The sequence below is a fragment of the Leptosomus discolor genome, chromosome 1 (assembly GCF_034619465.1).
Source record: "Leptosomus discolor isolate bLepDis1 chromosome 1, bLepDis1.hap2, whole genome shotgun sequence".
NCBI classification, from domain to species: domain Eukaryota; kingdom Metazoa; phylum Chordata; class Aves; order Leptosomiformes; family Leptosomidae; genus Leptosomus; species Leptosomus discolor.
In genome coordinates, this window is record NC_141391.1 from 9,338,642 (window position 1) to 9,359,983 (window position 21,342).

At 37.1% G+C, this 21,342-nt stretch overlaps 1 protein-coding gene across 3 annotated transcripts in view; it reads right to left on the reverse strand.

The window, feature by feature from the left end:
* GRM5 (glutamate metabotropic receptor 5) overlaps positions 1-21,342 on the reverse strand; it is a 272,147-nt gene that overhangs the window by 60,455 nt on the left and 190,350 nt on the right. The window lies entirely within an intron of this gene.

Here is a 21,342-nt window from a genome sequence, read left to right on the forward strand (position 1 = left end):
TTACAAAGTTTCACTCAACTCCACTAAAAATGTATGTCTCATTAAAACATTGCAAATTTCTGCTGTTTTATCATGAACACGATATTTCAGTTTTTCAAAAGCTCCAGGTCTTACAGTTAGAGAATTATAGAAGAATCTCAGATTGGTAGTTTTTTCCCCTCTACAAAGGTACTGGTGTTAATGACTATACAGAGCACCTTTAAATTCTAAAAGTTGAATAACTGAAGGATAAAAAGTAAGCTTAATTTATCTTGTTTTAAAACTTCGTGAGTTGTTTAAAGCTAGCCCTAGCTATTTTAAATTAGTCATAGCGTAACTGATGTAGGTGACCTTTATCTGTGGTTGTGTTTTATTTTGATCATTTGCTGCCTGGCTTAAAATTTTCTCCTGTGTTGCAGAGCCTGCAGGAAGCCTGCTGCAGTCGCTGGGTCCCCAGCACATTCTGTGCTCTCTACAAGGGGATACAGCTGTCCTCACCTAGTGCAGAAGTCAAGACCTCAGACATTGACTCCTGCACAAGCCACTGTTTTCCTTGAAGCCTGGGCTCTTGACAATGTCTTATTAGCACAGCTGTAATGTCAAAAAATAACAGCTTCACCAGGGGCAAAAATAATATCCAGTGTCTGGAATGAAATGAAGGGACTATTAAACATGCTTCAGATTTCAAACACACTAATTTACTTGGCACAAAAGAGTAAAATATACATTCACGAAAGGAGGAAGATGAGCACTGATGTTTAGCTGAAATACAGCACCTGCAAAATTTACCTTCAACCTTAGTTCCAACTAGGGATGAACACACGTGTTAATGTTCCCAACCCCACTCAGGAGGCTGAGTACAGGCAAACACTCCCCACTTTTCACCAGGACTATTTACTGAACCAAGAGTTAGAACCGTTTATGGTTGTTTTGTGATAAAAGCCTTAGAAGATATTTTAAATTTATGAGTGATTTAACCTTTTCTTCGAAACATTCATCTTAATCTTTGGCAAGTTTTTGTGCAGTTTTATCCGTCCTCATAAAATCTGACAGGTTTTATGAGTGCAGGAAGTGATAGGTTTTCTGTAGTGTGTTGGGGTTTTTTTAAACCGAATAGAATTTAAGAGAATTAGAGCTGTGCTGTCAGTACCCCAGCTTTATGAGTTGTCCCTAGACTTAGAAAAAAACCCTGTTTTCTTGTAATTATTCTCTTGATAATTTTTCAGAGGAACACCTTTGTAGATCTAGTTCAGCAGAGCGCTATAAAAATTACAGTATTTCTTTATGAATAGTTATTCCCTCTAAGAAGATTTGCAGCAGAGATACTGTTTTATAACTTTATTAAAAAAGATAGAAATAACAACTCTGTATTACATAACCCTTCTTCTCAACTTTTCCACACAAAGACTTCTTAATTCAACAGAGTTGCTTTTTATTCAAATAAGTATTTCAGCCTAGCTTCTTGGGCAAAAGGTTTTAGGAGCATTATGGAAAAGATGTACTCAAAGTGTGTATTGTAGAGAAAACAACGTAGAGATACCAGAGCCTTAAACAGACAAGGTGGCAAAGCAAATGCTAAACTAATGTCTAAAGGCCAGTGAAAATGGAGTAGAAAAACAGGCTCGCGTGAATGTAAAAAAGCACCAGTAGTGTGTGATATTTAAATTCTGCACCCACAGAAGAGTAACAACACTTATGGGATGTCAGTGACAGGATGATATAGATGAATTGGGGATATTAGACCTGTGACATCCTCTGAATTCAGTAACGGGTGTCAAGATGAGGGAGAAGGGGACAGCGAGGCAGATACCTGCCTATTTTCATAGTCCTGCCTGTCGCTCCTTAAACCTTCTTTCTTCTCCTAATGGCTTAATTTTACTGCATTAACTGGTGATATCATTCTACTCCATTGATGATTGCACTGTGAAAAGTTCAAAATGGTATTACCCATCCCTAACATCTACTGGTTCAACTGAAGAAAGATGCTCTGGCACCAGAAATTGGCTGTGACAAGGAGCTCCAAATGAAGTCCAGTATGGTCTCCACTCTCACCCACAGAAGTGATGGGGTGCATAGGTTACCACTAACTCACTTCAGGACTGTGTGCTGGTGAGAGAAATGGTTCTTTATGTTAGCAGTGGGGTGTATAGGATGTTTAGGTGAACAAGTGGTTAAGAACAGCTTCCTCACAGATAATAAAATAAATCCAGGAGAACAGCATTCTAGTACTGATTATGAAAGGGTCCAAACAGTTTAAATGGGACACGGATATCCTTAACTGATCACTACACAAGTTCATTTTTTCTCCCTTTTATGGACGCTGTGCTTTCCAATATTATTCAAATTAGGTGATTCTGATTATTAGAAGTAGATGGTATTACTTTTTAACCAATGGGCAAATGTCCTTAAAGTGATCCCACGGAGACCCAAAGATAGAGTTGCACATGAAGAAACCTTGCTGTGAAACAAAGCAGTAGTTGCACAGCTGCAGCACCAAAAGTAAAAGCCCCTTGCTGAGATACCTGTCAGCTGTATGCGGTAATTAGTATGTTTCATTCATCAGCTTGCCAGGGTAGAAAGGTAAGAGGACGATGACATGTGCAGATCTGGCTGCCCTCAATATTACACACATTTAACACAGTGAGGAATTGTCTTTCAGGATCATGACATGTTTTCCTCTCATCCAGTTCTTTTGTGTTTACATTCTTGGCTTTCAGACCAATGTCTGGTGCGTTTTCCTTAAAGGCTAGTGATGTGATACAGGATAATAACCATACTGTATCAAACAAAATATATCATTGTTAATGTTATTTCTAAAATTGTTAGATTTTGTTAATTGCTAATGATATTTCTAAAAAAAAAACAAACCCTAAGAAAAATCTTGTGCACCCGAAAAAATGGGGATCACAGAAGGAAGGTAAAAGGGAAAAGCAGCTTTTACTGTTGCAGTACTAGCAAGAGATGAACTTGAAATAGGAGGGCCATTATCATAATGTTCTTTATCTGTTATCAGATCCTATTTGCGTGTCTACATTGCCCCAGCTACCATTTTTGGAAGGCTATGCCAGAGTGATGGAGATTTTAGTGAGAAAATATCCTTCAGCAAACAGAGGGGAAGAGTTCTGCTCCTTTGTCAAAGGTCTGTTTAATTTACAGTAAATCACAACATAGATTCATACCACAGAAAGGCCTCAATAAATGACACGACAGAGCCACTAATATTTACAAAATTTATTAATGAGTAAATACAACAATGAATAAATATAAACACAATAAAATCATTCAATGTTTTAGATCATTACTGTACATACAATTAGTTTTAAACATCTGAAAGGAACGTAGAGACAGATGAGACCCTATTTAAATAACTGGGTTGCACAGCTGTGATCACAGATCATGAGCACCCTGCTTGCTTCCTTCCCCACAACCCTGGATAGTAATGGTAGGGAGTAAGTCTTTAGACTCTTCTACCTAAGCATACCTGAACAAGTAGGACTGTCATTGTTGGACCAGTATATGTTGTTATACTTATGTATAACAATAAGAAGTGCAGGCCTTTTAGGATTATGTTTGCTGTTGTAAAATGTGAGAAACCTGAATATGGTTTCTGTGTTTTGTCCTTTCCCATCTTCCACGTGAAATAGCCAGCACGAATACGAGCTTCCCCAGATGGGTGGCGCTGTTGTGCCAACTTCAGTCCATTTTTCCTATCATCACATACAGGGATTGTGGGAGGAAGGAAGAGCAATCTTTGACAATAAAGTGTTGATACCCAAGAAAGGTGAAATGCAGGTCTGCATCTGTTACAAACAAATCTCCACCTGTTTGAATGAAGTCTTTTTGTTTCTTCTGGAAAGAATCACCATGGAGGGAGGAGAACATTCAGGTGAAGAGCAGCACAGGAGCAAGCTCATGCTTGAAGCATTATGAAGACGTCATCAGAAAGACACTTAATGACTGTAAAGACCATTCAATATGTATGATGGTGATGGCTGCTTTGGGCTCATACAGTGCAGTCAAGAAATTGCTAACCTTCCTGAAAAACATTTATAAAAAAGTGAAGTTAGTCATCCCTGTCAACAATGACCTAAGCATTTAATTCGGCAAAATGTCTTCAAAAAGACAAGAGGGACATTGCCTCAAGAGCACCTCACATCTACTTGGTAAGTAGCATGACAATCAACAGCATGGAGTATGCCACTGATGTCAATCTGTTTATCAGGGATAACAGGGATTTGCAGAGGTGACTGACGCCTTCTACAGGACTAGCAAATGATTAGAGTTGCACATCCCTGTAAACAGGACAAAGGAGAATTACTGCCCGCTTAAACTAGGTAAGAGCATGTGGAAATCTTAATTTCGTGGTAAAATGCATGTGAGACAACAATTGCTCAGAAGAGATCATTAGGCGTACATAAATAAACAGAAAAAAAGAGATTTAATGGGTTCAGGAAAAGCAAGCAAATGGAGTAGGACAGAGGTGTTGCCTCTTGCATCAGGTTTTCATTCACATGTTCAGAGGAGCAGAACACGGCAGGAATTCAGGCTATTGATTGCTGGTCATGCTTACAGGTGACAAGTATATGGTCCCTCCTGTGATAAGTGTCTGATTAATGCCATCAGATCTGGAAGATGATGTGGAGAAAGCTTTTCGTGAGCCACTACAGAGCATTCTCCAAAGCACAGGACTTATTGATAATGAGGAGCAGGAGAAGAATGCAGTAGTTTGTCTATCAAATTCTTGGAAAGCCTAGGTGACACTACTTGGATACAGGCTGTATCTAGTGACAAGAGAGAGGAGGGTCTTCTTTAAGTCTTTAATCAGTAGGTGTGGACTGCTTGAGAAGGTTATAATAAAAGGCAAATTGGGTGAGAACAACTGTGAAAAATAGCATTTATGACTTTTAAAATAGCAATGAGGAGAAATAACAGACTTCACTAAGCCTAGAAATTTTATGGTCAGCTCTCTTGTGAGGAATGTCTAAGGATTAAAAGAACTAAAAAGTACTTAATTAAAAAGTACCGTGCAGAGGAAGGGTAGGAAATACAGTAAGACATCAGTGTGCCCATCTGAAAGATGGAAATATATGAAAAGCAGAAGCAAGCTCAAATTTTCAAGGATCAAGTTGAAACAAAAACATTACATAGTGATAAAATGAGAAAGACCGGGGCACAAAACAAGCTGCAACAAACAAGGGACATCAGAAGTTACAGAGAGCAATTCTCTAACCACTGTATTGTGAGAGGAAGAGTAGAGAAAGTGTTGGCCTGCAGTTCGCTACAGGGAGAAAGCTACTTAAGACAAATCCAGGACAGCTTTTACTACCAAACTTCACAAAAGGAAAACCTAGTGGTTAGCATCAGAGGTAAAGGGTCTACCAAAAAATGGAAGGTGGTCTAGAAAACAGGCTTGATCAAATTAGCTGAAGATTCATAGCCTAAAGAAGCAAACACAATACTAGGGGAGAGATGTGATAACCGTATTCAGGCACATAAAAAGCTGTAGCAAAAAGATCTTCATTTGTTTATCATGTTGATGTAAGCATTTGTGACTTAAGCTGGAAGGAGAAAGACTCATTTTAGAAACCAGGAAAATATTCCTCACAGTAAAGAGTAGGAGGAACTAGAATAGTCTGGAGACTTTTGGGGGTGTCAGAGAATAAGACAGATAATACTCATCTGATATAAATGACCCTGCCTCGGTGAACTGAGGACAATAGACTACCTGACTTCTTGACATCCACTCCACCCTGTATTTGTATTAGCTTATGCTGAGGTTTGACGCAGTCTAGGAATGATGATTGTATAAAACTCGGTGGATTAGAGAAACATTGCAAACACAGATAAAATAATGCCCCTCCCTCAGAGTTTCACCAGATTTTCATGATGTTTTACCTTACTTCTTTTCTCATTATTGTATTTTTTCTCTTTCTGCAATTGCGATAGGAAGCATCAACAAAGAATAGAAATTGATTTAGGATCAATGATGTGTTTGACTCCAATGATGCAGTTGGAGGATGTAGGGGTGTGCAGTGGGTCACCCACCTGTGCCCAGCAGAATCACGGTTCCTGTTCCAGAGGGAAAGCACCATGAGGAAAAACACTTTCCCATGCACAGGGTGAAAGAAACAGGGGGAAAAATTCTCCTAATTAGAGAAATTAGAGATAGCTAACATTTTACACAGTCAAGATATTTTACATTAAAAGATTTTTTTTTATTGTTTTATCTGAACTGGAAATGCTTGTTTCTATTGCTTTAAAAATTCTCAGTCTTCTCAAAATTACCCTAAATGAAAATGATACTGTTTTATCTCTTTCTTTCGGGTGAAAGGAAGGGCTTTAGATATATTCCCCAAATAACACTATGTCTCAGTATAATTAAGACAATCCTTTGTGGATTTGAAATAGAAAAGAAATTATATATTCCCCAATTTAGGCACTTTGGTCAACAGTCTGAAGTAAACACAGGTTTGGCAGTTTAAGGCCGCTTGCTCAATTTCGAATATCCACAGTGGCAATTCCATGTTATTGGCCCTATATGTAAGCGCTGTTCCTTTTGTAGTCCAAATGACCTCAGTCATTGGCAAACCTAATGCCAATTAGTCAATGATAAGACATCAGATCTGAACAACAGTAAAGTAATTGAACAAGCTGACATGCCTACACACATACAAAATGAACGCAGGTTTTATTTCTAAACGTTACAAGTCTTTTATACTGCGTATGACATTTCTTAAATCTCAACTATACGCTTCAGATTTTTCTTTATAATGTTGACTTCAATGAATGCTTTCAGATTCTTGAGAAGCCTTCCAAGGAAGTAGGGAAAGTCTGCAATTTTTGAAGGACAGTTGGACTAAAAAGTTTCAAAGCAAATCCTACGCTGATAAAAGGATTAAATAGATACTATAATTGATTACTTTTCCATTCAGTACCACAATATCCTTCAAGGGCAGATTCAAATTTAAATGTTCCTGAACAATGCCAATGTCTGTTATGTTTTTGTTATCTTTCCACACAACATCCTGATGCTACAAATCAGAATTCGAACTTTATTGTTCTGAGAGTCAAGTATATAGAGAAAGTTACACAACCCATGATTTGAAGCGTATTAATTATAATCCGCTTTGAAATTACTTGGATAGAAAAAGAGGGACAGAGCAACCAGGTGACACCGCAAATTGCAACCCTTTTCAGTCACCGTATTATATGCAAATTTGACCATAAACTTATTTTAATTTTATTGTACTAATAAGTTAAGCAACAGTGAATTGCAAATATGACTTTTTGGCCAGTGGGGAGATTTTTTTTTAGTTGCTCACTTTAAAAAAGTTGATCATGGATACACTATCAAGGTGTCAGGTATATACTATCAAGATCTATCAGGTATTGTCAGGTATACACTATCAAGATATCAGGATTTATGGGGAAAGATCCAGAGTATATTTTCTGCCTTCTATACACCTTAGACGTTGAAATGTGAAACCATCCTCCTTATAGGGTGTGTGGCATTAAGAATTTATTTGGATTGTCTAAATAACAAATGGTAAAGTGAAAATGCGGGTATTTTAAAATGTTCTTTCCAAAATTGCACACAAATTTCTTAAGGACATAATGCATTCCATACAAAACCAGCTGACCTACCCAAACCAAATTCTTTGCTATATATTGTTATATGAATATTATTTGAATGCTTTTTAGCTCTACTTCACTGAAATGGGTCAGGGATTTTTTTTTTTAAATTTTTTTTTTTTTTTTTTGAGAGTAGGAAGGTACATACTGTCTCTGACACACCCAAATCCCACTCAGATGCCACAGTTTATGGTTTTAGAGCTAAGGCTCCTTTTGATACCACTTGATACCACTCTTTTGGTACCACTTAAGTTTTCTTGCCTAGGATGGTGGAGTGGCCTCTTCTCAGCTGCTGCCAGTCCTGGGTGGGAGAGGGGAGCAGGGAGAGGACTAACACTAAACCAACTGCAACTAGGTAGGTGGACATCCAGACTACCAACTGGAAGAGATGTTCCTGCAACAGCTCCTCACCATGTGACATATTGCCTCTACAGCTAACACAATGCTCTATCTTTTTGCACCAGTGGGACAGAACATAGAAAGCTGGAGACATGTCTACTAGTTTGGGCCATTAAGTAACTTCACTATACCAAAAGGTGACTTTCCAGTTATGGGCTCTGGACAAACTGTGATGAGTGAAATGTCATGAGTCAGTAATAGTGATCTGGGGAATGCAGCTTTAGGAGCCCTGTGAAAACTGCCTGGAATATTCAGTACACGTTTCTAAAACACTGTTTCTAAGACTAGACAAAATACTAAGAAATATATATATATATATATATACAGCAAAAATAGACTCCCCACCCTCCCTTTTGTAAACAGTTCCACTTATTTTCTAAACTGAAATTGCAGCAGTATCTTTGGATCAGTTGAGCTGATTTCTTTTTCCCTAGGCTCCCCCTCCCTTCAATCTATAGCTAAAGCTATTACAGTTAATGAGTGCATTCATTAGGCTGTAGACTCGTCTTTTTTGTTATGCAAAAAACTGTTTGCAGGCCATATAATGATGATGGAAACTGCTGTTCTGCCCACGTATAATCACTCTCCTGCCAAAAATCTGACCGATAGCATTTGAGAATATATTTGAGAATTTTTCTCCACCTGTGTAGGAGTTTGTTGACTGAGTGGTTGTCTTTAATTTTCCTCTCATTGTACTTCTCTGCTCTTTCCGGCTTTTTCCTGTATCTTAAAAGCTCTAAAAATATGAAAGAGTCATGCTCGTCTTCAAAGCACTGCTAATCTTGCGAAGGTAAATTTATTTGGTTAATATTAGGGGCGGGGGGGTGTGGTTGGGGTTTGCTTTTGGTGAGCAGCTGTAAATTGTTGCATTTAGATGAGTTTGTTTTATAATAACTGTGTATGCAATGAATTCTTGTCTTCCTGCCTGGCTTTTTTTAGATTGCAATTCCTCATCTTTGTCTTCCCTTTCATGCTTATTATAAAGATAAATGAATTTAAGAGTAATTCAAAGGAAAGAAACGAACTGATTATTTTTAGGCATTATGACACACTGTTTTCTACAAGGTGATATCTAGATGAAGTAGCTATGCAGTGAATTTGGCAGATACTTTCCACAGGGGATTACTGGTACTAATTACTTGCAGAGTATCCAAACTTCCCCAACCTGAGAAAGGTTGTGATGACAACTTGAGAGATTGATAGTCTATAGCAACACCTAATTTTCATGAAACATAGTTTTGCAGCTGCCTGCATCTGTAGTTCAGAGCTGCAAAGTAATTCAGCCTGACTGTAGTCCGGTCTACCACAAAATATAATTTCTGATGTGTGATGCCCCTTCTTCACGCTTGCAAGCTCTCATAGCTAATCAGACTAAATGGAGGAAGTTATATCGATACATATAAATTGTATGTGCTGTTCCCTAAACTGAAGAGAAATTTGAATGAGTGTTAGTTTACCCCTTAAAACACCAAGGATAGTCAACTTGTGCAGTATGCTGTCTTGAATCTGGAATAATTCTTTAGTGAGCAGAAGGTAAATATTTGATATATTACCAGGAAAGTCTTAAAGAGTCTTTTCCTAAGATATAATGTAAATCTGTGCTACAATTTAAGTCCCTCATTTTTTTACTGCCTTTGTTTTAGAGCAAGCATTTGCATATATCTTCAGGTTTGACTAGACTAAATAAACCTAGTTCTTGCCAACTGTCCTTTCAAGAGCTGTTTTCTTAAACTGCTGTCACTCTGGGTCTCCTTCTTCCTCAAAGTGTCCAGCTGGTCCTTGTCTCTGCGGACTCAGTGCTACCTTGGGATGCTCTGAAAGTGCTGACAGTGTCAAGGATGTCACCTGGTTGGGGCTGCTGGTGAGCATCAAGGAGCTCTGTGGACTAAAGATGAGAAGGCGGTGATGGACTGTGTAGACATAGGGACATCCTATCCTGAGATGGGGACTCACTCGTGCTTGTCCACATTCCCACACTGAAGTCAGCAGGCAGTACCCACACTGTCCCAAATCTTCTCCCTGCAGCTACGAGGAGGAACTGCTAAGGTTTTAGTAAGGAGGTAGAAAGAGGAAAAAAGCTTGATGAATGGTTTCCTCTCATGACAAAATGTTGGGAAAAGAGCAGCAGGAACCATTTTCTCCAGGTTTTACATCAGGTAAGGACTGCCAAAAGAGAGAGTAAAAGCAAAGGGAAATGTGTGTGCTGTAGGAAAACGTAGAACTTGTTTGGGAATTGGCCATTGGCCATCAGAACTGCTTTGTTACAGTGATGAAAGGTTACTTCACATCCTTGAAGTGTATTTTCCAAATATGGCAGCAGCTTTTCTTTTCAACAGTATTAATGCTGTTGACTCATGTTTATAATTCACTCTAAGCTCCTCAAACTGCAAACTTCTCGTAATGACAGCCTAAAAAACACCAGTTACATAATGTCAGCAACAGCAGAAAAACAGGGGAAAAAAATTGTTCAGCTCTAAAACATTTCAGTTAGATATGTATTTTTACTGTGAAAAATACTGATTTTTGTCTTCCCCAGAATGCTTGACTTTGGTTTAGCTTCTCAGGCACTGTAACGTAGTGCACAATGCAATGCAATGTTATGTACCTACTAAGCCTGTATAAGCAAATAGCAAAAAAAAAGTACAGAAATCAGGTCTTGGCAGAAATGATAAGTAAAACCTACTGTCTTGAAATGCTGTCAAAAAGCTAATTTTTGTGCATCCCATGCACCTGAATGGAAACATCTCTGGGATGACCTTGAATGCAGGAAGACCCCATTTGTTCTACAGCAGCACAATATGACCATAAATATAAGCCAATACTATTTTTCTACTCACGATTGATTTCACTTGCATTTATTAAGAGGATTTTTCATTATATCAAGTCCACCAGGAGAAAAATAGCTCATTCTCAATCAGAATTGTCTTGTGTCAATGATTTACTGGGGCTGCCGGTAATGGAATGATTCTCCATTAGACATCCAGGCACTGCTTTTATGGATATGCCACAATAAACTTTATGATAAGTTCAAACACGACCATATAAATGAACAGATAACTGGGAGAGCCTTACTACTTCAAAAATAATCCATAAATGGGTAAAAAATTTTGTTTAAGTAAAACCATCCTCTGACTTGACAGAAAATGTAATACTCATAAACATATGTATACACATATATGTATGTATCTATCTATATATACATAAATATGTATTTATTTCTTATTTACAGCATTTTTAGCCTTAAAAAAGTAGCATGCAATAGAAAATCTCACATCTGTATGCCAGCTATTATGTGTTTCTTTGGTATATGTTTGTGAAATTATTAAATCTGTTATACAGCTATGAAATATAATTCAGAACTACACTTGAGATGTTACATCTTATTGTTTCTGTAGAATAATACTTTCAATCATAAATAATATACTTAATCTTTGGATGTTTAAACAAGGACACAGTATGAGTAAATCAGTATATATGGACATATCTAGGCATTCTAGGGAGGTGCAAACAAAGTGAGTTAAAAAGTCAGACAACACAAAATTAAATTTAAAGAAAGATAAATACATGTCATATTTCAGCAGTTACTTTTAATAATAATGCATATATTAATACTAAACCTTATTATTTTGGAGACAATGTGTCTGTTTATGAGTAATTGGAAACTTTGGCGTGAATTTGAATGTTGTGTACTCACACTAACAATTTGAACATAGAACAAAAATGTGAGGATTCTATGTTAACAATATTATATGTATTTTTTCCCCTATTTTGAAACCGTGCATAACCAGAAAGGTTCCATTGGCCTAATAGCACAGAGTTAAACAGACTCTTACTTTTTTACAAGTCTTAAATCTCCAGACTTCAGTGTGTGCTCCAGACTAATATAAAATTTGGAGTTGTACAAGGGATAGCACATTCGGTGTGTGCCAAGGTTTTAAAATGACAGAAGTTATATGGCTTTTTTCTTTTCAGAGAAATAATAAGTAATATCAAGCAGATAATTGCAATAATTAGCACACATTTAATTAATCAAAAAATACAAAGAAATTAATATTCACAGTCCTCCAAGGAATCAGTAATTTCAGTAATTTTTTTAACATCCTGTTCAACAAACCGAGCCAAATATGTCAAAGGAAATTGTCAGACCTAGAACAATGACCCAAGCAAGGTAAATGTGCTAAACCCCTCCTCCTGCTGAAATCAACTGAAGCTTTGCCACTGAAGCTTTGCCACTGACATCAATCACTACTGCCTTCCCAGCTCTGTGCTCAGATCAAGACATATCCCTCTAATTAATTCAGTGCCTGCCTTCAGACAATATAATATGTGATGGCTAGCTCGTCCCTTGCACTCACATTGGTATTACCCGTGGATATCCACAGAATTGAATTATACAACAGCTTTATAAGCTCTTCATCTTCAAAAACTCAGTTCAGAATAACTCGGGTGTCATAGGCTATAAACATGAAGTTCTTTCAGTCAAGCATTTGAGGAGGTAGAATGATTATGAGAGAAGGAACATCACTAGAAAGGTTCATTGTCGTCAGCAGGAGAAATTGTGTCAAACACCTTGCAGTTTGACCATTTCATCACTTGCTCTACAGCATTCAAAGCCAACTTCTTGAAAACAGTGTGCCATAAGAAATGTGCTGAAATGACAGAGCTAATCTGTGATATATACATCACAGGATTTGAGAAGAGTGGACTAAAGGATTCTGTGCTGCAGCAAATCACAAATCTCTTACAAGACTCGGAGCAGGTCTACAGAGGAATACATTCACAACTTGGTGGCACAAAGTAGTGTGAAAACAAAGAGTGATCTCCTTTGCTGTATCTCTTTCACTGAAGCAGCTTGTATTTCTCATTTCCACAGATTCAGAAGCGTCATTTTCAAAAAGAATGCATGTCTATGCGCTCAACTAATTTTAAATCAAACACTTGTCCAGTGCTTGGAGTTAAACATTTTAAGTAAGGGACCATAATTCCCACAGCGAGGCATTGCCTTGGTTTCTGTGTTGACATTCACACAAACATGACAGATTTAGTCTCATAAATACACAGAGCTTGCTTTACTATACCCAAACCAAAGCTCACCAAACGCAGCATCGTCTCCCTGACAGTGTTCAGTAAAAAATTCTTGTATTCGGTCAAGACCCAAAGCAGAATTTGAATGAGTTTAGCAAACACCAATTCACATGTTCTACCTTTTTATTGGGTGAGGATTTATGTCAGTAACATAAAGCAATATCAGTCTGATCTGAAGCAGTCTTTAGACATAAGGGATCATTCCAATTTAGGTGAAGTTAAGAGTGTAAGTTGTAACAACTTTTTTCTAAATCACTTTCCAAGCAAGTGAGTACAGGAAATCTTAAAAAAATGTACAGCCAGTGGCTTCTTTACCATCTTTTAGTGTTTTGGTATGTCATAAAAACTCCTTAACTTCTCTCAGCATAAATATTGCTGAGATTTCTTTAAGCTGCAATGACCCATGTGGAGGAGGAATTCAAATCAATGTGAGAGAACTCACAGATACGAAGATCAGAAGAAGCCATTAGATCAGGACCATTACTTTTTGCTTAGCTTCTTTGCTCAAGTGGGCCTGATTCTCACTGAGCAGCACTTTTATGGCTTCTTTATTGTACTGATTTGGCAGAGGCTGACCTTAGCAAAAATAAGAACGAGGCCCAGGGATGATCTGCACCTTAGGTGTGTAATTGCCTTCTGCATAAGAAATTTGATTAAAAGTACAAGTAGCCAATGCATAAGGATGAAAACAAATGCAATCCAGAGTATACTTGAGAGAAAAAGCACAAAAATTTGATGAGATGATCATACTTTAAGTAAAATGTGTCATTTAACACAACACCTATATCTAACTCTAAGTCACAGAATGTTAGGGGTTGGAAGGGACCTCGAAAGATCATCTAGTCCAACCCCCCTGCTAGAGCAGGACCACCTGGAGTAGATCACACAGGAACAAGTCCAGGCGGGTTTTGAATGTCTCCACAGGAGACTCCACAACCTCTCTGGGCAGCCTCAGTTCCAGTGCTCTGCCACCCTCACAGTGAAAAAGTTTTTCCTGCAAAGAAGAAAGGATTAGGATAAGACTCTTAACCTACTTTGGGTGAAACTACTGGAAACAATGCTTATACTCATGCAAAGCCCTTAAGACATCATCATCAGGCTTTAGGTTTCAGAACTGCGGCTATGGTTACCGCTAATAAATACTGCATGTGAAATTTATCAGCACCTCTGTATCTGTCTCTGCAAACAGAGGTCTGTCACTAAAACTACACATTCACCTGCAAATACTGAGCTACTGTTTTGGGGTCTTTTTGGCTGTAAATCCTCTAGAAAAGGCTTTGAAAAGAAATGACTGTTAATGGCCTAAAAATAATAGCAGTAGGGGTTATCTAGAAAACTTAAATATCTGTTCTACAGTACAATGACACAATAAGTTGTTTTTTGACAAGAGCTTTCAAAAATTGTATTGCAAAACACATTCCAGATGCACATGGATGACAAATTTTAGGAAACAGCAACACAAGACCAATACTTGATTTTTTTTTTTTTTGGTAAAATTCATTCTAACTCCATGAAGTACATGCTCTTCTGTCTTGCAATCTTATTTCACAGAGCTTGTTTGATAACTGACATTTGAGAAGTACCTTGTTAACATTTCAAAGCGATATGCAAGACACAGGGCAAAGCATTATAATTCCATCAGGAATTTTTTATTGCTTTTCTTGGTGTATCCAGGCTTTTGATGTCCTAAACCAATGATAAGTTATGAAAATAGAGTATAACCTATCGTGATTTATCAGTTAGTACATGGTAAGGCCTTTCTCTGTGACAGCTGGGTAATTGAAATGTCTTTAGCTAAAACAGTAAATTATGTGGCTCACGTATGCTAATATATTTTCTAGCTATTCCTCTGTAAATGGCACAGTAATTGTAGGGATAGATCCCCTCTTTAAAATGTTATATGCACATTTCCATTTAATATCCTTTCATTCAGGGTTCATACTAAAGTCAAGGGCAAGACTCTTAATGACCTCAACTATTTATCACTAGCTTCATGGGCAATGCAAACACTGTTTATTGCTGGGAGTAGTTTAATTAATTTATTTGTTAGAGTGTATTTGAACCAAGCCCTAATCTGAATATTCCAGGTACTGGAAAATTGGTTCCACATATTATGGATAGAGATTGCATGTTTCAGAACAAGGCTGGTCAGCATGAACAAGAGCAACACAGGCTCTACAGATATGCTTTGTTTTTCTATATCTTAATTTTTTAGTTCTATAATTTAGATCCATAATTTAGTCCCCTAATTTTAGTTCACTGCCTGAAATATTCCAGATAATTCATAAATGTTTACAGGAACATTTCTGTAACATTACGAATACTGAAAGAATCAAATCTGTTTGTCAAAGGAAAAAAGTAATCTTTCAAAGCTAGACACAATATAATACGCTGAATCCATATCCATGTTGCCAAGCAACATTTTACAACTAAGAAAATGTAAATATAACAGGAAATAATATCATCAGGAAGAGGTCTATGCCATAGCAGATCACTAAGCCATGTTGAACAGAGAACATACTTTCTTGAATGAGGATGTCAAGAGATATTCTTCAGTTTGACTGACATAAAAGAGATATTAACTGAGGGCATAGACTTGCTTTCCTAACTATGAGAAGCATGAGAAAAGGTAAAGCAAGAAATTACTATGAAAAAGGATAAAATTAGTAAGTTTATAGTGCCTAAGTGACTTTGGAGCACAAAAGCAAAGAAATGCCATGGGAACTTTTGGTCATGATGGCAAGTCTCAACAGCAGCTTCTCTCAACAGTTATGTCATTTAAAAATTGTGACAGTAGGCTGGCAGAAGCCCTATTTTAAATAGAATTATATTAAGGAAAAAAAAAAAAAAGAACCTTTTTAAAAGGGTTTATTTCGCTTATTCTGCTTACACATCTTTCCTGCCATGTACTAATGCTAAATCAGTTGATGTCTTCCGAAGTACCTAACAACAGTAAATCAATGGACTTACTTGACCTTCTCAAAGAAAGCGCACAAGAACTTTTCAAAAATGCTGTAGTCCAATTCTCCTCTTACTGAAGTCAATACTAACATTTTTAGTGACTTCAAAAGGAGAAGAGGAAATGAAGCAATGTGAAGGAAAAAAAAAAGAAAATCTTCCCAATTGTCCATCTTGAGGGGCATTTAAAAGTTTAGTAGAAAGAACCTGCATGCCAATTTTAATTCATTTTCATTTCCAAATCTATTGGAATATGTTTTGTGGGCCATTTAATCCCAATCAATTTGCAACAAAGCTGTTTTGGCTTTTCTTACCAGTTAACCCTTTCAGCAAAACTCTGTCTCGTACTAGCAAACACGCTAGTCTAAATATTTAAAATGCTTTTATTGATTTTTTGAATATAACTCTGTGATAATTAAATAAAAATTGATTATTTCAACTGAGCATTTTATTTAATTATTTTTAAAGGTATATTGTTTAAAATAACATTTACTGTAAGGTCACAGTTCTATTATTTACTTCTTTCTTTATTCCACATTAAAGACTCTCTTGCTTATTCTGAGAAACCAAAATAAGTTCACTTATTTTCCTTCGTCAATCTCAGACAGAAATCTGAGCACCCCAACAAAGGATGCCAAATTTTCATTGGATGGTGATTCTTAGTCTTGTTGTATTCATCATCCCGGCATGAATATTTCTTTATACTACTTAATAAAAGGAAACAAATACTCATCATCAGATCACTTTTGGCATTCCCTTTGCTATAAGCAACATGTTGATACTGTTTTTTAATGAAAGCCTGCCTGAAATGATTTATTAATTGGTCTACAAAATGTGAATGGACATGAATACCAATTTGATGGTTAGGCAACTAAGCTGGGAGATGAGGGATTTAGAGAACATTTTTGTAATTTCTATGTAGTAGAACAAAAGTAGTGAGGACACTGAGATAAGCAGCTCAGAATAATTTCTGAGGAATTTCCTGACAGCTCAGTTCAATTTCTATTCTGACAGGGCAGAGAGAAGAGCTGGACACACTTTTCAGGAAGGTGAGCATGATGGAGGGTTGTGCAACTACAGTCTTGTGAATGCTGGTTTGTTAAAGGAGAAATGCCTGTGGCATTCTACTACAAATGATTGTTTAGCGTGTTTCTCCAGAGATATAAGTCTCTTACTATTAGGGTATCCGTCCATGTATCCTGTTCCCCTCAGTAATATCTTGTGAATCTGTTGGCCTATATCAAGCAAATACAACAGACCCGCCGTGGTCTCAGAGGTATGAAGTTTGAACAAACATTGTGAAACCCAGCTGTTGAAGAGAGGAAAGCAGGTATTTTGTTCTGAATATACTGTGTAAGGAAACACCATGGCCGTTGAGCTGCTTATGAGGTCTGTGAGGGGGTAGTTACCCAGAGCTTACCACAGTGTTTGCTAACACTTGCCCAGCCAAGAATACATATTAATTGGAAAACCAGCTTCTCGAATGCAGTGGGACAGAAATTCAGCAATGTATTATTGCATTTGTGTTGGGGTAACTATGATTTTTTTGGTAAGGACAGGAAAGGCAAGAGAGAAATACTGCTGGGTAAATAAGAAAAAAACCCCTCATCTTGAAAAAATACTATGTTTGAAAAGACAGAGGTATGTAGTAGGGGCAGAACCGTAGTTCACGTGTTGCAGATGGGTAGGTAGAGACCATGGCATGTGGACTGCACAGTACCCAGCCATGAGGGGTGACTGTTGGAAATACATCTGCTTCATCCTCTGAGACAGAAATGTCAGAAGTGGGCAGAAGTGTACTATAATTTAGTCAAACTCGTCATGGCACATGAGGTAAAATTAGGTCTACACGTCAAACGTGGCCAGCAAAGGCAGAATGTTGGTGTAAGAAAGCAGCAGTAACTTTGGGCTGGAATATATCAGCAGAACATTTTCCTTAAATTAGTAGGTCATACACTGCATTACTTTTTATTTTACCTCGCCCAAGAAGTGAAACTGTAATAAGTAATAAAGCATGAGAAAATGTAAAATAAATGTGCAATTAATACTATGATAAACAAAAGGCAAGTCATTGCAGTGTAGAATTTTTCAGGAAAGAATTTAGTAATATACAGAAACCAGTTTTACTTCGATTCCTCTGATGTGTTCACACAGATTAAGGTGAGTGGGAAAGGTTTTATAATTTGGGGGGAAATACCCTAATACAAAATGCTATCAATTACAAAGTGCGATCGCAACTGAGGTCTGAAGAGGCGTCGTGCAGATGGCTCCCCCTAACGTTCAGGCCAATGATGTCATAAACAAAAAGCCACTCATCCTCCTACAGATGGCACAAATATTTGTGGGGTTTTTTTCCTCTGTTTCTGACACTAAATGAGAGTATCCTTAAGGCTGGAATAGTCTAGGGTTTTACAGCTGCCTTTCTACCCACACAGCATTAGTGTGACTAGGGGTGTGAACTATAAATCCAATGAAGAAAAATAAAGCAGCTTGTCCTGATAATTTCATAGCTTTCAAAAGTTTTGAAACTTGTTAATACCCCTATACTTGATGTTAAAATAGGATTATCTTAAAACTGTGTTTTGTGACATTTGAGGCTTTTATCTTGAGCTCATATTCTTAAAATCTCTGCTATACTGTGGAGGATCCAACCTCATATAGATTTGGAAGAATGAGAATCTAATTAGTTTTAGACAGATAATACATTTGATATCTTTAGTGAGAAAGGTAATTAGTGATAGTGATGATCAGAATACACGTAGGGTTTGGGACCTTAAGTCTGAAGTCTTTGTGCTAAGAATCCAAGACTCATGCTTGTTTGTATTTGTCACACATCTTTATTTGTATCTATCTGTATTTTATAAGTGTTTTAAGCACTTGAATAGCTCATGAAAAAAGAAAGATGAAGAAGAGATGTGGGGAGTTGAAGAGACAAAACTGCCTTAACCAACACCTTCAGGAAAAAAAATAAATCAGAAGTCCTTTTCTAGTAGGAATCTGTTTCAAAATAGACTCAGCAGACGGGGTCTGACACAGAAGAAGATTTCTTACATTTTGGTCTTTTATAGCCCCGACCGCCTTCTAAAGGTCTGCCAAAACGATTGTAAAGGATATTTAAGTACTTACTGTAAGTGAGGGTTGCCCAACTCAGAAAGACTTCTAAAATAGAAGCACTACCTTAGCTAAGGTGCCTGTATTAGTCACAGGAAATTTAAACTGATAAAACAGTTTTTGAAATAGCTTGGTATTACTCTGAAATCAAAGTGCCTCTGTGAAGAGGAAGAATTAGGCAATAAGAATTAAAACGCCGTTACAAGAGAAACAAACATATTTCCTTGTAAAAAAAAAAAAGCACCCAAACTTTAATTCGTAGTAAAAACCCCGGCTTAATCCTCCGAAATTAATGAGAAAAAAAGTGCCAAATTTCCATAGTGACTGCAATTAAAAGTGAAGGGTTTTATTTCTTTTAAATTATAAAATGAAGAGAATGTTAGTGTGATGAACTGTTATAAAAAGGAGGAAATAAAAAAAGACATGAAAATAGGTGAATAGATGTCATTTTCCTAATCTAGGGCAGTGGTTCCCAAAATGTGAGGTATCAGTCCAATACATGGACACAACCCAAACTAATAAATTCTCCTGATGTACGCTCTTTCAGTGGATCTATTCTGGCCGGTATAAAATTTGGCTTCTAAAAATGTGGAATTATTGATCCAGAACATTGCATGTACAACATTCCCGTGTCACTCAGAAATCTGTACTTAATTTTGCTATAGCATCAATATTCTGTGGCCAAAAAAAAATAGAAGCTAACTTGCTAAGAAATTTCTGACATCAAAATAAAACATAAGGCTTTGATCACAGCTAGTGTGATAGGGAAAAGGCAGAGGGTATCTAGAATGCAGGGGAGGTTTTATTTTGCTTCTCTTCTGTCCATGGCTTTCTTGGTGTTTTCCAGCAGACTGCTGTCAACTGCCTTGGAATGCTTTCATGGGACTGTGTTTGGCAGCAAAGATTTGGATCATCCCCTGAACGAAATTAACATTGTAAGATATAGTTTTTGCTCAGCCAACCAAACTAATACAACCAACAACATTTTTATGCTCCTAGGTCTGTTTTGTCTCAAAGCACAGCACTGCCAGTGGCTCATAGAAAGAGAGCAGAAAATTCTCTTTTCATTTTAATTTAGGGTTTGCTGATCTTCAAAGTATTTCTGCAGGGAAGAAGGACTTGACTGTAAAAGCACACACACAAAAGTGAATTTAATAATACAGCAAGAGTGCATCTGCGGTGTTGAACTGAAAAAAATATAAGGAACTGTCCAACCTGGAATTTAGTAGCATGTGTAGCATAAATGAAAATATGAAGAAAGCAATAACTGAAGGCTGCAACCACAGAAAACAATAAAAAAAGATGAAAGCAAAGTGTATTTACAGTGAAAGTATAAGAAAATGACTACCATTCTATGAGAGAGGAATAATTTTTCCTTGACTTTATTCTCTAGGATGCTTGTAACTGCCAAATGACAACAGTAAAATATTCCAGCAAACAGGCCGCAGGGGTGCCAACTCCAATTCTAAAAGGCAGCATTACAAAAATGCTATTTATATTAGGAAATACATGGGAGGGTGAGGTTGTTCAAGAAATAGAGGGTATGTATAGCTAATCATGGTTGTTGAGTATCCTTCAAGTGACTATCTCTTTTGTTTCACTTTCCTGTAACATCATGTCTTTTACTAACATTTATTGCTTTTGCAATAGCCATCTATTCTGCCCTGAAACAGCATGGTGTCGTCATGCCATCTCTTTGATCTGGTGCCCTTTCCCAACAGAACATGTCAAGTTTCACATGATGCATTTTGTTTTCACTGTTCCTTGATTTTTTCTTGATCCACCAGCAGATTAACAAGCCCAGATTATTAAAATAGAGCTCTCAGTGACACTGGACATTCATCAGATTTTAGAACACCTTGGACTTGAGAATTTATAATGAAGCAGCTGCTCCTTTTGTTTTTTTTCAAAGATTCATTCTTGAAAGACGAAGATTTCTACTGACATACAGGTGTGCTCTGTAAGATGCTGATTCATTAGAACCATCTGCAAAAGTACTGTGGATTTGATTTAGATGTCTTTTATAAATCAATTTTAATTCCATTGATCTGTTTTAAATTGAAGGATAATTAGAATTGCCTACTTTATTGTAACTTAACTCAGAGTATGCGAACCAAACTTCTTGTCCTAGTATTTTATAAAGAATAAAATGTAATTTTATTCTATCTTATCTTCTGA